We start from the raw sequence: 17,676 nt of genomic DNA on the forward strand, positions 1-17,676 counted from the left end.
GAACTCAATGTTATCTCTGAAGAAATTAATGAAGACTCTAGAGATAAAGTTATCAATGGCATGGATTATCTTCTGGACTGGAATGATGTGATGGAGCCCAATATAGAGAAAATCTATGGAATTAACTGCAGCCATGTGACAATGGAAAAACTTTTAAGAGATGACCCAGTGTATTTTGAAAAAAAGAACAGAGATATGATTTTACAGCAGTATTTCAGCAACTTATTCAGAATGGATGGCAAGAAAATATTTGGGATAGAGGTAATTCCCATCAGACTCTTATTATATGACTATGGCTTTGACAGCAAGATTATTATGGAATACTGATAATGGAAGATTGGATATTGAAATTACTGGACTTAACAAGACTACTGAAGATGGAAGATGGAAAATGGAACTAATAGAGATAATAGAACAATGGCTACTGAAATTACTGAACCTAACAGATTCTGATGTGATGGATTAATTGAAATGTTTATTTTGACTATGGTTATGACAATAAGATTATCATAATTAGTAATGAGATGGATTAATCGATATGCTTATCTGGAAAAAAAAAAATTGATAGATATATTTCTTAAAGAATTGAAACCTCTCTTTGACTTTTTGTGGAAAGAATAAAGTAATGTTTATGAGATTTGATGATTAAGTAAGATAACTACTGGAGGAAAGTGATTTTATAATATGACTTAAGAGACAGGATTGCTATATATTATAGACTTATAACTGATTTGATCTTTGACAAATGGGAAGTCAATATTTTACTCTTTATTTTTTATTTTTTTTTTTTTCTTCTTTTCTTTTTTTCTTTTTGTTTAACTATTTTTGATTTTGTTTTTTGTCTTTGAATGTTTTATGATTTTGTCTTGTATGTTTTATGAAAATCTGAATAAAAATTATTGAAAAAAAAAAAATGTAAATGTACTGCCTTCAAGTCGATTCCGACTTATGGTGACCCTACGAATAGGGTTTTCATGAGGCTGAGAGGCAGTGACTGGCCCAAGGTCACCCAGTGCACTTCGTGGCTGTGTGGGGATTTGAACCCTGGTCTCCCAGGTCATAGTCCAACACCTTAACCACTACACCACACTGGTTCTCTTACCACCTTACCGAAGGTAAATTGAAATTAGGCATATGCATGCTTAATGAGCAAGGGCACAGTGATCAGTTCTCACATTTGTTACAGTTGTACTACGAATGCACAGCTATGCCATTCAAGCTGCAAATTATAAGTTTGCCATTTCCTGTGGTTCCTCTCTCCTCTGCAATGAAACAGAGCCAGCCCAAGACTGATTGCTGCCTGATGCAAAGAACAAGATAGCGTCCACCTCCTGACCCCTTTCCATGTACAGAAGCTAACCAGACTGGTAGCTGAGTCTTGCTTCAGTGCTGATGACGGGACAGTATCCTCCTCTGCACCTGAAGGCAAGAGCCTAGCACACATACCACATGGCCTCCAGTATCTGGTCACCATTCCCTGTCTGTACCCCAGCAACTGCCGCCTGAAGCAGGGACTGCCTGTTAAACCACACTGGCAATTGTAGCTTTGTGAGGGGGACAAGGATCTCCTAACAACTCTCAGCACCCTTCACAAACTACCTTTCCCAGGATTCTTTGGGAGAAGCCATGACTGTTCATAGTGAAATAATAGTGCAATAAATGCATGGTGTGAATATGTCCCATATCATGCAGTGCTCAACTGAGGGTCACACAATGGGTGAACAACAGGAACTCAGCATCCATAAAGACGTTTACTTGTGTACTTTACTCTGTAGGGTTATTGGTGTGAATCAAGGCCTACGTGCATTTTGGAGGGAAACCCTAAACAGTACAGCTTGTTACAGAGAGCAATTGTCACATGGAGGCTCTGCATGGAGGCCATATTGTCTGAATCACTCCAAACAGCCCATGCAGCTCATTGCAAATCTTAACATCTTGAAATGACACAGGCAATTGGAGAGAGGCATTTCTGCAACAGAATACCCCTACCGGAGCGATCTGTTTACTGCTGTTAATAAACATTACTTACTCCGCTGCATCTCCCTAGACATTCAGCTTGCCGTCTCGCTTCAAAAGCTCTGCTACCAAATGCTCTAATGACAGCAGGATGTGGAGTTCATTGTGCCTTTCTGGAAAAGCTGAAGAACTTTTTCTTTTCTTTTTGCTTGGTGTTTTTTTTTCCTATCCAAGTTTTAATATCCACACGGAATTAGTGCCATAACGAGACAGGAAATAGCTGTTGGGGCAGGAGGCAAATAGGAATGGACTGATCTGAAGCATCGTTTGGCAGCTGTTCACGTTACCCTGGCTGGCAGAGAAAAGAATTGCCTCAAAGTGGAGAGGCACAGCGCAATCCAAAAATGAGTCACTCGTAACAAAGACAAATCTCTTTCGCAAGACCATTTATTTCATTTTGTTTTACATTTGGCCATACAGGACTGTGGAATTGATTGGGTATTGAGAAGGAAGGAACTGCTGTGTAGGTTGTTCTACATCCTTCTGTGTCTTATGTGCAAACACACACATCCTGTGACCAGGCCCAGGGTCAGTAGGCAACATCCTTGAGAAGCTATCAGGGCTCCAGTACCCCAACAGGAGCCTCTGCTGTGCTGATTACTTTCCTGGGTCCCTCGCACTGGATGGCTTAGGGCCAGTGTGGCAAAGTGGTTAGAGTGTGAGCTGGGAGACCAGGGTTCAAATCCCCACATGAAGCTCACTGGGTGATCTTGGGCCAGTTGCCTCTCAGCCTAACCTATCTCACATGGTTGTTGTGAGGATAAAATGGAGAGGGGGGAGAGAATGTATGCCACCTTGAGCTCCTTGGAGGAAAGGCAAGATATAAATATAATAAATAGATAATAAATAATAACCTTTGGCCCTCCAGATGTTGCTGAACTACAAAGCCCATAATCCCTGGCCATTGGCCATGCTTGCTGGGGCTGATGGGAGTTGTAGTTCAGCAACATTTGGAGGGCCAAAGGTTCCATACATCTGGCTTAGAGCCACCATTTTAACTTCCCATAATACCCCAAATCTGAAGTAGCATCACTCCAGGGCACTGTAATTTGGATAATACACAGAGAGTGTGACTGGATAAGGACATAGTCAGAAATGTTGTGCTGACGCAACCTAAGGAGATGGAAATCACTGTCACACAGACAGAATACAAATACAGGTAGTCTCAGGGCTGGCTCCAGGTTTCAGGAGGCCTTGGTGTACTTGGTAGTGGCGACAGCAGCGGCAGTAGCAGCACTGCAGTCAATGCCAGGCACTGTGGAGTCACCATTTTAATTTCCCACAATGCCCTTGACTTAGCATCACTCCAGGGTATTGTGGAAAAATAAACTGTCAGCTCAGATCCAGCCACGCGTAGGTAAGCATCGGGGATGGGCAAATCTGACCATTTCAGTTTCTCTCAGTTTCTTATTTTTCCAGTCTTAAATTCAGTTCTCCACATTTCTACATCATTTTGCATTTTTTAAACATCCTCATGAAAATTCATCTGCATTTTTGTGAGAAAGTCTCCTAACAGAATGTTTGTAGGCAATTTTGCCTAATATACACATTGTTGCAAAAAAGTTTTCACTAATATAATGCATTTATGTATGTTATTTTCACTAATATCTGCATATTGACGTACACTTTACCCCAATATATGCATTTTCATACACAATACTTGGCTGGAGAACTGCACTGCAAAATTCAGAGCACTGAAAATTTCGAAGGATGGCTGTGTTTCAGTTCCTGTAATGTTTTGGAAAGTGCCAATTAAGTAGGTACACCTTTAAATGAGAACTGAATCGAATCTCTCCCACACCCCTAGTAGGCATGCATTCACTGGTGGCTTCTGCTGAGGGGCTAGGCCCCCAAGAGCTGCCCAAGAATGCCACAGCTAATGCTAGCCTGCTTAGCATAAATCATCTAACCTTACTGAATTGCACTGATACTTAGTGAACACTTGGCCAGATTGTACTACTAAATAAATGGGAGGCAATGTTAAAATATAGGCTTTTAGGTAACACGTACACACTCGGTCCAAACAATGACAGAAATCAGCAAGGGAAAATTAGCCAATGAGCTGCTATGATGGAAGAAAACTGAGGTCAACCCAGCTCTGTTATTGTTTAATTAAAAATAAACACTGCTTTTGCCATAAGGGTTAGCATTCCATTTGTAGCCTTGGAGGGAGTGGAGGGGAGAGGGGGGGAAGTGTTTCCTTTCATATTATTCTTTTCAAAAGTTCTGCATAAAACTAGGTGAGCATGCAATATAACACACAACAGTCTCTTTTCATGTAGGGCATTTCAGGAACACCTCTGCACGTGCGTCTATTCCCTCCACATAATACTTCAAACCAACACTGCATTCCTCTATACCCACACAAGTAGTTAGTTGTTATTTATTATGTGAATTTTCACCTGCTGTTCCATTCTGTTTGTGGATCTTTTATTATTTACCCCAGCATTCCCCAGCCTGGAGATCTCCAGATGTTGTTGGACTACAACACCCACCATCCCTTGCTGGCTGGGGCTAATAGAAGTTGGACTCATCTGAAGGGTGTCAGGTTGGGAAAGGCTGTATTATCTCTACAACAGGGGTAGCCAACGTGCTGCCCTCCAGATCTTGTTGGACACCGTCTCCCATCAGACCTAGACAGCATGGCCAAAGTCAAGAACAAAGGGAGTTTGAGCCCAGCATGGTAACTGGCCCTGCTATATGGAAACTGAACAGATAGCTTTGCCCCTCCCAGAACTAGATGCTGGACTTCAGTGGGCCCTAGTCATGGTGCTACTGATGGGCCCGGCCCTCCACCGAATGCCAACCTGGGTCCCTGAATGGTGCTGTTGCTCCTCACTACACATTTCTGCCAAGACCAGTCACTCATCTCACCCTTCACTGGGTCCTTAGAAGCATTCTACTGGTGGGCAGTGGTGGCATTTTTCTAAAAGAAAACAATCTTAATTTTCAGATAACAACAAAAACTACAAATTAAACAAAAGAAATCCCCCAACCCTCCCCCCTGGATGGGTGCCAACTATAATTTCGTCATGTGAAAGACCACCCATCAAATAAAAATATTACACCACCAAGTCCCATGAGTAGCTGGTGCTCTGTACCAATGTACTCTACATAAAGCAGCACAATCAATAAACTTTACCCAAGCAGAATAAAAGGGTACTGGAGCATTTGTGCTTTTTCCTGTCTCTAAGAGTGGTGGCAATTTTGAACAGGAGCTGAGCCAGAGTTCCAAGTGTGATCTGCAGTGGTCACCCACCAAATTACCCAAAATGCAGTGCCTGACTCAACACTGAGAGCTCAATCATTCTTTCTGCAGCCACGTCTCTACCTGCCCTACAACATCACCTGTGATGTCACGTGTGGGGCAGGTGGTCGTGGTTTCAGAAAAATTGCCTGGTGGGCCAACTGGGGAGGCCTACAGGCTGAAGATTCCCCACCCTGATCTACATGCTTAAATTAGGAGGGTTGGAATGCTTTTATTATTATTAATGTCAGATGGCAACATTTTTATCTCTTTTTGTTATATTTGAAAATAAAAATCTTGAAAATTATATTACTAATAAAAAAACCTCAGGAAATAAGGATCAAGAAATATCTGCAGCCTTTTGTTAGTTGGGAGACTGTTTCTATCAAACGGAAAGAACGGCCGATGTTCTTTTTTCTGTCTCTGCTTTGTAGGGCATTGGCAAACTAGGGCCACACAGGCACTGCAAAAACATGGCCAGATGCCAAAATATGATTGTGACATACAGATGGTTAAAAACCAACCAATTTCCCCCCTCTTTGTCAGCAGGAAACACAAACAGCATTAGTTATTTATGGCATTCCATTATTTTTGCACTTCTCATGGGAAACTTACTCACTGGTGACAGTGAGGAAGACTGTTCTCAAGGCTGTACCCCAGTCTATTAACCCCACAGCCTGTTGCCATCCAACAAAATGTCTTTCCATTGCGCCTTGCAAAACAAATGAACAAAAATAAAAAAGCAAGGAAGGAAGAAAAAAGGAAGTGGAGGTGGACCGAGCTATCTATCTCTGCTCTGCCTCCCAGGATAGGATTGTGCGTAAATTAATCCATAAGGGCCAGTTGCCAGATACTTTTTACTGTTCACTGCTTGAGGGTCAGTGTGGTATAATGGCTAGAACAGCTTTCATCAACTTGGTACCCTCCAGAGGTTTTGGACTACAGCTCCCATCAGCCCCAGTGCAGAAACATGTCTGATCCATTAAGGAAAGGATGGGGAACCTGTGGTATTCCAGATGCTGTTGGCCTACAACTCCCAACATCCCTGATCTTTGGCTATATAATGGTGGGGGAGGAGGGCTGATGGACCCATGCCACATCTTGGAGAGCCAGAATTTCCCCACCACTATTTGTGTGTGTGTGCGTGTGTTTTAAATAAAATAAAATAGTCATAACTGTTATTAATTACTGGGGAACTTTGAATTTCCTAGGAACTCTTGCGAAGCCAGGCACAGGAGGGACCTTAGCTAGGGTGACAGCCAAAGGTTGGGACAGCAGTGGCTACAGGGCTTGGTGGGACTGGCATATTACCAGGCACCCTTTTGAACCACCTTTCTTTTTTTTTAATTCCATTTTCATTTTAAAACATACAGGCAGTATCAAAATTGCTCTGTAAGAAAGCAGCCTCCACCTCCCTTCCAGTATTCTGGCACATGAGTGAAAAGGTTTCAGAGCATGTTCTGAAGGCAAATGAGGACAGCAATCCTGCTGAAGCTAAGTATGAAAACATAGATCAGTAGATAATTCTGTTATTGGTCTGGATGACAGCAGGCTCTGATTGGCTGGAGTTTCTGGTCAGTTGGGAGTTAGATATCAGTGGGGAAGACTGTTAAGATTTGACAGACTGGAGTAGTTGGAGGGAATCATAGAATAGTAGAGTTGGAAGGGGCCTATAAGGCCATCAAGTCCAACCCCCTGCTCAATGCAGGAATCCAAATCAAAGCATTCCCGACAGATGGCTGTCCAGCTGCCTCTTGAATGCCTCAGTGTTGGAGAGCCCACCACCTCCCTAGGTCATTGGTTCCATTGTCATACCGCTCTAACAGTTAGGATGTTTTTCCTGATGTTCAACAGAAATCTGGCTTCCTGAAGTTTGAGCCCATTATTCTGTGTCTTGCACTCTGGGATGATCGAGAAGAGATCCTGGCCCTCCTCTGTGTGGCAACCTTTCAAGTACTTGAAGAACGCTATCATATCTCCCCTCAGTCTTCTCAAGGCTAAACATGCCCAGTTCTTTCTGGGTCTGGCCAGTGCCTGTGCCATGTTTGAGGTGAGTGGGCAAAATGTCCTCTGATGGACCCCTCCTACATCAGCCTCCCGCCCCCAGTGGGCTGACCTGCTGATAGCAGCAGAGGACAGCTGCACTGTCAGCCACTATTTAAATGATGCCCTGGGCTGATGCAACATTGGGGGTATTATGGATAATTAAAATGGCAGGTGACTTGCAGACCTAGTCACCCAGCATAGGGGACCCAAGGCTAGCATCAGCAAGTACTGGGGGCACTGGGGGACGGCTGCCCGAGGATGCCAGGTGCCAACATTGCCCTGGATTGGCAACCTCCTCAAGATCCTTTGTAAGCTCCATTTGGGGAGAAAGGTGAGATATAAATGTAATGCATAAATTGAGGCACAGAAAAACTGACAAGCACACGGGAGCAGTGGACACTTGTAAGAAAAATCAAGATAAGACTTAATTTTATTCTTAAGATTATTTAATAAGCTGAATGAACTTAATTTAAATGAGTACTAAATGGGTCAGAAATGGCAAACCTGTGGCCATTCAAGATGTTGTTGGGCTCCAGCTCCCATCATCCCTAACCATTGGCCATGCTGGGGCTGATGGGAGTTGGTGTCCAACAAGGTCCCCAATCCCTGACTTAGGTTTTTGCAGTTTCATGCTGACAGACATTATGCCACCATTGTCACTTTTGGGGGCTGAGCTCAGCATACCCAAACTTCTTGGTATACCTCTAAAGTCACAGTATTGGATTGTGGGAGCCCGTCTGCCTTTTGAAAAAACTGTAACAGGAAGCAGCCCAGGAGCTGCCCTGTGTAGCATCTATTTCCTGCATGCCAACACACACACACACACACACACACACACCACTGAACGAAATCCCAAAGTGATTTTCAGGCATACAGTGACATTATTCTTCTCAAGCGCAGCCATCTCTCTCTCTCTCTCTCTCATATTTCTCTCTTGTCTCACTAGTGCTGTTCAGCAGAAGTTCTCCAGAATGATGATCGCTCTGGGATGCCTTTGCAGGAATTTGGAATGCCTGACTGAAAGTTTCCAAATAGTCCCCCTTTGACTTTTTCCCATCCACTTCAATCGTGCAGCGAAATGCTTCAAATTCTTACTGTGAACTGCAGAAATGATGTCTGCATGTGACAAATGTGTCACATCCGCTTGCCTGGCAAGGGACACAGTGAAGATAAAAGGCCGTTCCTCCCCTTCTTTTCTCGCTGCTAATGGTGCCTTAACATCAATGGCATCTCCAGTTACACATTCATTTGGCTTGAAATTAATACCGGAGTTGAATCAAATGTGTAAGCTTTCTGTTCATTTACAATGAGCAACAGCAATGTGTGTGTATCTATACATATATGTATCTATACTTACAGTTTTCTTTTCCCTAAATCTGGACCTTGGTTCATGCAAACAGGCATCTTCTAGGCCAAGGATGAATGAACCTCTGTCCCTCCAGATGATGTTGGACTCCAGTTCCCATAATCCTTGGCTATCACTCCTGGAGTTCAACAACATATGGAGGGCCACAGGTTCCCTATCACTGCTGGGAAACGAAGACAACTTTGACCCAACTTCTGTTTACATGGTAAACTGGAAGCAATAAATTGAGATTATGTACATCTTCCACAAGCCCATACACAAAGAGGGCAACAGCAAGGTTCTTGCACCAGGAGCTCTAGTTGTCAATTCTGCACCACAGTGTCAGTTTTGCTAGAAAAGGGAGCTGGTGAGCTGTTAGCAGCAGCTGTTCAAAAGGTGGTACTGCAGTTTTCTGACTCAGCAGTTTACAGATGGCACTGAGGGTCCAAAGCCATTGAATCTGACCCTATAAATCCACAGGCCTTAGCATAGCTCCTCAGTATGAACAACATGTTTCCACACAGAAATCCAAGCACATCATGCCTTCTACCCACTTGGCTGCAACCAAGATATGTCCTGCTTGACCAATGGTGCCTCCAGTTCACCCACCCTGGCAGCCATTGTGCTCTAGTTCAAGTGAAAATTATAAGTCCAAAGTCATTATCCTTGGAAGATTCTTTCTGTATTATTACCTTTACATTTCACATTTCTTTCCTCCAGTGACTCAAGAGATAATATATAGGGGTTCCCAGGTGGTTGTGCATCCAGACCTACTTAGCTATAGCAAGGTTTCTGTGTTATGTAACTTCAGATCGTGTCATAGAACAGGAATCTAAATTTGTTATTTGTTTATGCTTATTTATACCCTGAACCTTCAACAGCAACAAGAACAAACAAACTTAAACCTTGCTGAAGCACCTTGGACAGCTCCTTGAAGGTTAGGACTAAAACCCGGAGTGGATTCCACTGCCCCACTGACATGGAGTCATCAGCTGCCACTGCCTGTGCAAAGGTCCCATTTACTTTGATCCTGATGTTCATGTACCTAACAGCACCTAGCCTCCCACCCATCCTTCCTGGCTTTGTCATTTTTCAGGCCCACCTGAGCTCAGATAATGCTGGAAAGCCTTGCCTGTTCTCTGGCCTTCCTCTGCCTCACTATCTCATCTGTTAGGCAACATTCAAGATTAACTGGGGGGCTGCTCAAGCGAACTACAACAGAACTTCAATTAGATTTTTAAAAAGGTTTCACAGGGTTTGGGTGTGTATCACCACTGACCCTCTGTCTGCCCTCTGTTCCCAAGTTTGTATCCACATTAGAAACTTATAGCAATGTTATGTTGGTTTGTAGACCCGGCCCTATCATTACAAAGAGTGCTTGGGCAGCTCAGGCAGCTGAATGTAGGTGTCATGAGATGGCAGCAAATCATTCGCTATTTAACTTATATTGAGATTTTTTTTTACTCCCAGGGAGCAGTGTTTGTGGGATTTTCTCCCTCAGGTGGCAAAATAATCTGGTTCGTTTTGTGCCCTCTGCACCTGTGCCTCAGGCAGCAAAATGTCTTAGGACAGCCCTGACTGTCTGATGGTCATGGTTTCCTCCAAGGAGCCCTGGCAATTGTAATTTGGTGTGGTGCTGAGTCTGTAAAAAGCAAAACAAAACCTCGTAAAACTGCAATTCATAGAATTCCCAACAGAGAAGGAATGCTTTGATAAATACAGCCTTCCCCAACATGGTGCCATCCAGTACCCATCATCCCTGACCATTGGCCATGCTGGCTGGTAGTCACGAGTTGTATTCCAAACCAAGTAGGCCTTACCAGGTTGGGGAAGGCTCAGTTAAACAACTTTAAGTATGTTGCTTAATTACACCTGTGCCAAGGCAACACAGGACTGGGAAAGATCTCTCTCTCCCTCCCTCTGTCTCTCTCTTTTTCTGGCCAGTCAAATCCTCAGATCTATCACCACATAGGTCTACAGCAAGGAGCCTGTGTTGTTTGATCCCAATCCCCTTCAGCCTGACCAATGTTCAGGGATGCTAGTCATTGTAGTCCAGCAACATCTGGAGGGCCAGAGGCTCCCCCCTCATCCCTGATCTAGGCACACAAGGAATCACATCTGTTTTCACCACCTGCCGGATTGGCCATACGGATGCAAACATGCTTACCTCTTTCAAAAAACTTTCATGAATATCCAGGCTGAACAAAAATGTCTTCTGAAATAGCAATTTCTTCAAATGACATTCCTGCCTGACATTGTAGGCCACTGATGGTAACAATTAAGGCAATTGCACATGAGAAAATATGGGTCTAATGTCACTGCAATTAACATATGGTGAATAGCACTGGGCTATTAGTCTTTCATAGGGACTGTACATCTGATTCCTGTTTTCACTGGAACAAAACTATTTTGGCTGGAGCTAGTCCAATATCTCTGCCTTTTTTGGCATACAAAGCATTTGTTCCATTTTTGGATGAGCAAAAAAAACCCCCACTTTCTACTGCCGTTAGGGAAGACCGAGATTCTTGCACATCTGACACAGGTCATAGGCATGAACCTTGAAAGGAGATTCATTCATCATTTTTACAGCAATACAACTTGAAACTACAAGCAAAAATAAATCAAGAGTGTGCATTTCTTTCATGGCGGTGCAGTTCATATGCAGGCAGCAGCGTAATGTATTCATCACAGAGGTTCTCCCACTCCATTCTCCTTGCCACCTTTCCTTTCTAGGGATACTGCTTAGAAGTCATCAGAATCCAACCAGATACACTTTGAGTTAAACACTGAGCATTATTCATAGCTCTCATTTGTCCTGCACAGAGATATTTCTTTGTGTTTCCTAAAAACGTTCATATGCTTATTTACGCCACTTTTCTGGTTTGTCATCCTGTTTCAATCAGAAACAGAAACCAACCAGGTACACTTAATGGCCACCACTGCATGATCAAATCCTGGCTTACTAAACCAGAATAAAGACAATATGCATGCACCAGCCCTTCCTTTGTGCAAGCAGTGAAACAAACCAGGAAGCCACCGCTGCACAGCTGTTAGCACCTGGATAGCTGGCTGAGCAGGGCCTAGAGACGGGTGAATCCACTAGTTTGACTTCTCTCTGTTTCCCATTTTTCCAGTCTTAAGTTCATCACTCCACATTCCCACATCGACTTACAATTTTAAAAAGTCCTCAAGAAAATTCATCAGCTCTTTCATCCCAATTTCTCCTAATGTACGAATTTTCATACGCAATTTTGCCTAATATACACATTAGGCAAATATAATGTCCCAATATAATGCATTGTTGTATGTTATTTTCAGTAATATATGCATTTATATGCACACACTTTACCCTAGTATATGCATTTTGACACATTAGTTGACGGGAGCATATTTTCCAAATATAAAAATGTTTATATTTTCTACAGTAAAATGCATTCTATGTTATTTTCACTAATATATGCATTTTAAGCACACCATCTTTGTATATGTATACAACTATATGTATTATGTGGCTAGAGAACTGTTTTGCAAAATTCAGATGTGTTTCAATTTTACGTATTGTTTCAAAAAGTGTGAATTAAATGCAAAGGTCTCCTTTAAATGTAAGCTGAATTAAATTTTTCCCACACCCCTACCTGGAAGTAAACCCCTACTGAATTCAGTAGGACTTACTTTTGAGTAGAAATGGTTAAAATTGTACTGTATATTCAGAATATCTGTGGAGTTTCCATTCAGTAAACAAGGTTCAACAGCCAAGTCATTTTCTTAGTGATTAGAGGAGAATTATGGAACTTTAGTAGTTTATTTGAAAATATGCATGTTGAAAAGTGAGCACCTAGAGTGTTAAGAGTTATATCCAATGCTGTGGTTGCACTCATGCAACAGACTTCCACTTATGCAACAGAAATCCCCCCTCTTCTTTCCTGCTTACACACCTGCCCCCGTACACCCTCAAAATCTGCTTCAGAGGATTGGAGGACTCTCTAGAGCAGATTTGGGGGGTATGTGGGGAGAGGAGAGGAAGGGGAAGTCCTGTTGCATGAGTGGAGCGCTGCTGTGCAGTGCTGAACACAACCTTCAGGTCTAGTTCAGATATATTTCCTTATCTCCAAACTTCCTCCATTCCTCTTACTCTTGCACAGACACCTTTTTCCTTTTGTGCTTTCTTGTCAACTAATTTAGCATTGTATCTGAATCAGGGACTAACTATGGTGAGAGCAGGGGATGGAAGGATGTGTCCATTTTGGGTCTCTCATTTTTCCAATGTTGAATTCAGTTCCCCACATTTCTGCAGTAATTTGGTATTTTTTTTAAAAAAAAATCCTCATGAAAATTCTAATATATTTGTGTTAATGGACACTTTCCCCTAATGTATTCATTTGTATGGACACTTTCTCCTAATATATGCATTTTTGTAAACATTGGTTGAATGGAGAACTGTATCACAAAATTTGGATAAATTTGCATTTCAGAGGATGGCTGTGTTTTGGTCCTTACATTGTTTGGGAAAGTGTGGATCTGTCAGATTCTGCTTTAAATGGAAACTGAAATGAATTGAATCCCTCCCCCATCCCTACTGCCAGGTTAGTGGAGTTAGAATTGCAGCCTTAACTGTAAGGCTTTTACTACAAGTTTGCTGCAAGATTTCTTGTAGGCCAGGGATGGAGAGACCTGTGGCCCTCCAGTTGTTGTTGGAGTCCAGCTCCCATCAGCCCCAGCTAGCATGGCCAATGATCAGGGATGATGGGACTTGAGAGTCCAGCAACATCTGGAGGGCCACAGGTTCCCCATTCCTGTCCTAGGCTAAGGTAAGGAAGGACGACAATTTGGAGTCTGCATTGTGCTTAGCAGGTACTGCATAGTTAATTTGCTCTGCCCGAATACAGCATAGGAAATGACTCTGTAAACAGCTGTTCCTGGAATTTCCTACTGCTTCAGGAGATGGGGAGTACACATCAAGGGCATCCAATGCATCTGCGCTTCTCATTGCTCAACCTAGTTTAGTAGGAACACAGGAAACTGCCTTATAGTGAGGCGGACCATTGATCCAGCTAGCTTAGTATTGTCTACAGTGGCTGGCAGCAGCTGTCCAGGATTTCAGACAGAATCTCTCCCAGCCCTACTTGGAAATGCCGGGGACTGTATTTGGGGCATTTTGCATGCAAAGCATGTGTTCTACCACTGAGCCACAGCCTTTAGTCAGTGTCATCCAAAGCCCATGGTGAAGCCTTCATGCAGCCAGCTGTCCATAGCCATCTGCAATCCCTTCCTCCCTCCAACCACTGCCTTGTAAAGCATTCCTGAAGGCAGGCACATTAACAACTGCTGTTGGAAATTTATTCCTCTGGTGCAATCAACACTGAATCAATAGCCTTTTAAAAAAATGGTATAACAAACAAACAAACAAAATTACTTAACAAAATGGAATGTCAAGTAAGTAAAGCGCCAACTGAGCAAAGAGGCCTTGGAGCAGCTTAGTAAACTCTCAATAACATGGCTCCATATGCCAAAAATAACAAATGGATTCCAAGGACAAATACAACTGGGGAAGATGCAAAACAACAGCTACAACCTGCCTCTCATTGCAACTCCTGGTCCAAGCAAGGAAGCTGGCAACACGAGGCTAAAGGGCCTCAGCAGTAGACATGGCAGAGGCCAGTTTAGTTGGAGACACTGCACATGCTTCTCTAAGCCACGGGTGGGCAGCTTCCACGGTCTTTGTTTTCTACTAGAATCCCATGGTCCACACACACACACACCCAGCCAGGTGCCACATTAGGGATAGGAAGGTCTGTCAATTTCAGCTCTCTCAGTTTCTCAAATTCAGATCTCTGTGTTGCTGCAGCTATTTGTGATTTTTTTATTTTAAAAAATCCTCAGACAAATTTACATTCAGACCTTATTTTGCAGCAAACCCAAATCAATGAATAAGCCCAATGAATTAATTACTTATGACAGCCATTAGAAAATAATACAGCAAAGGCACCCCTTTTGCTCTCCCACTCTTATTTCATTATAGAAACTTCATAAAATGTTTCCATATAAATCACGTGTGTCTCTTTTTGCAGTATTTAATTTTTTAGAAAAAAAACCCCTGCAATTAGTGGTAAACCTAAATTTCATCCCATGCTATAAATAACTACTGACACTGCTGTTTTGCCCTATGAATCTTGCTGTTCATTGAAACCCATAAATTTCCCTTGAGCACTACCTGGCTTCTGCTGCAGTCCACAAACATTGGTTTCAATCGTTATGGGCTTCACTGGTGCCCAAGAAAACAGCCAAAAGATTGCCTCACTGGGACATACCTTCAGAATGAATCAGGACTGCCCAGCATAGCACATACCACCACATATGGACATTTAGCATTTTATATTTAGAAACAAGGTCCTGGCTGGACAAGGTGAACTCTTCTAGGACTTTTGGAGGAGAGGACATGGCTTAGCACAGGGGTCACTAATCGTTTTGAACCAGAGGCACATTTGGAATTTTGATAAATGGTCATGTTCACTTCTGATCACTCCTTTTTCCAGGACTACATTTCCAATCCTCCCCGCAACAGCGAGAAAGCTTTTCCATGAGTATAGTCAGAATCATATCTAGCAGAATTAAAAAGGATATGCATGATTATAGACACACACACATCAAACCAAAGCTTTAATTCAGGTATGGGGAATCTTTGGCCCTCCAGATATTGCTGAACTACATCATCCATTGGCAGGTACATGGCAGGGGTAGCCAACATGGTGTCCTGCAGATGTTATTGGACTACAACCTGCACCGTCCATGGCTGGAATATATGAACATAGGAAGCTGCCTTACACTGAGTCAGATTGGTCTATCTATCTCAGCATTGTCTACACCAGCCTTTCCCAACCTTTACATCTCCAGATGTTGCTGCACTACAGTCCCCATCATTCCTGGCCATTGGCCATGCTGGCTGGGATTGATGGGAATTGTAGTCCAGCAACATCTGGGGAAATTGGGAAAGGCTGCTCTACACTGACCAGCACCAACTCCCCAACGTTTCAGACTGGGTTCTCTCCCAGCCTTACCAGGAGATGTCAGGGATTGAAGCTGGGACCTTCTGCATGCAAGGCTGATGCTCTACCACTGAGCTATGGCCCTTCCCTATCATCCCCAGCCCCCCCCCCAGCCAATGGTCAGTGATAATGGGAGTTGGAGTCCAACAACACATGGAGGGCACCACACTGGCTACATCTGCTATAAGGCAATTTCCCATATGTCTGTGAAGGATGGCCATAGAAAGAACAGACACAGCAGGATTCTGTCTATGATCAATAGCTTTCCTCTCTCACACACAGTGATGAGACGTGTTCCACATGTTTCTACTTGGTTTATTCACTCTGGGTTGTCCTTGGATTTTTGGACACAGTTCTTTTCCCTAGGGTTTTGAATTTTCCTGAATAGTTAAATATTTGCTGTTATGTAAACTATAAAGAACCACAGGGTACCTACGCACGCACTGCAAGCCTTGCAAGCCTCTGCCTATCGTTTTTGCTTTCCAAGTTCCATATGTATGTGGGTGGAGCTTGGGTTTCTTGAATGGTGGCCAAGCCCTAAGAGAGTGCAGATATGTGTTTAGTTGGGAAGGGGAGGAATGGAATGGAATGGAATGAACGCAGCGTCCCACTCCTCCAAGCCACAAGCAACTCTACACACACATACCTCAGTGAACGAGGAGACATGTTTTATTACTGGGCACTTCCAGAATGTCACTATTTTTAGGTGGGATTCTATCACATATTGGCAAATTCAGGTTGTGCAGTGATAGTTGTTTGCTTCCCCCAAAGGATTGGACATTTTGTGGTAAGGAAAATGATGGAGAATTCCACTGGAAAGTGTGAGATAACACTTGTTTGGATGCAACATCATCTTACCTCCCTGCAAACAAATCAGGTTGAATGGTCAATGAGCAGGTTATCTGGAAACAACCATGAGCTTTCCTTTCTTTTCTTTTTAAATTTTCTGACAGTTTTCTCCCTGCCTTTCTTCCATCATGGCACCTAAATTGGCAAAGATGTATTTCCTAGGTGGTCTGGTCACACATCTGGGCACTGACCACACCCAGACCTGCTTAGCTTGAGCAAGATGGTAGCCTCATGTGCCTTCAGACCATATCCTGGTACTTAGAACATATCAGCAAGCAAGACCTTGATGATGAACTACATAGCACACTTTCAAAAACTTGCATCATCTGAGCCTCTCAGTTTTAAAATCTGTGTTTTAATTTACAAGGCTGAGCGATGTTTTGTTTTTGTTGCATTTATATTTTTGTTTGTTATATTTCAGAGGAAGGCAACGGTAAACCACCTCTGAATACCACTTACCATGAAAACCCTATTCATAGGGTCGCCATGAGTTGGGATCGACTTGAAGGCAGTCCATTTTTCATATTTCTGTTGTTTTATTTTTGTATTTAAATTTGGGGCTCCTAGTAAGGAAGAGACCCATTCTTTGGGGGATGAATAGATCTCACTAAGGATACTCCTCCAAGGGTGGCTGCTGGCAGTGGGTGATTCAATCATTAGGGATGTAAATAGGTAGATTTCTGACAGGTATGGTGACTAGCCTGCATGATGCAAAAGTTGCAGATGTCATGTGCTGTCTACATAGCCTGGTAGGAGGAGTCAGTGATTGTGGCACATTAACTAGTACATAGGACATAGTTATGAAACTCGCTTCCACCAGATGCTGTAATAGCCATGAAGGCTTTAAAAGAGGTTGGACAAATTCATGGACTATAAGACTATCAATGGCTAGGAGCCATGATGGCTGTGCACTACCCTCCAGTGCTGGAGGTACTATGACTCTGAATGAATGCCTGTTGCTCGGAATCACAAGTGGGGACAATGCTGCTGCACTCATGCCCAGTTTGTGGGCTTCCCAAAGGCACTTGTACAGACAGGATACTGGGCTAGATGGGCCTTTGGTCTGGTCCATCACGGCTCTTCTTATGTTCTTACATTATATCCATGGTACCCAAAGTCAGACAAGTTAT

At 43.1% G+C, this 17,676-nt stretch overlaps 1 protein-coding gene across 10 annotated transcripts in view; it reads right to left on the reverse strand.

Annotated features, from left to right (window-relative positions):
- CALD1 (caldesmon 1) overlaps positions 1–17,676 on the reverse strand; it is a 284,763-nt gene that overhangs the window by 181,288 nt on the left and 85,799 nt on the right. The window contains exon 1 of one of the 10 annotated variants that reach the window (XM_061638522.1): positions 2,030–2,104. The exons of the other annotated variants lie outside the window; for them this stretch is intronic. The gene's annotated coding sequence lies outside the window, so the exon portion shown is untranslated. Of the gene's footprint in view, positions 1–2,029; positions 2,105–17,676 lie in introns of those variants that run through there. 10 annotated transcript variants of the gene reach the window in all.

The sequence above is a fragment of the Rhineura floridana genome, chromosome 8 (genome assembly GCF_030035675.1).
Source record: "Rhineura floridana isolate rRhiFlo1 chromosome 8, rRhiFlo1.hap2, whole genome shotgun sequence".
Lineage (NCBI taxonomy): Eukaryota > Metazoa > Chordata > Lepidosauria > Squamata > Rhineuridae > Rhineura > Rhineura floridana.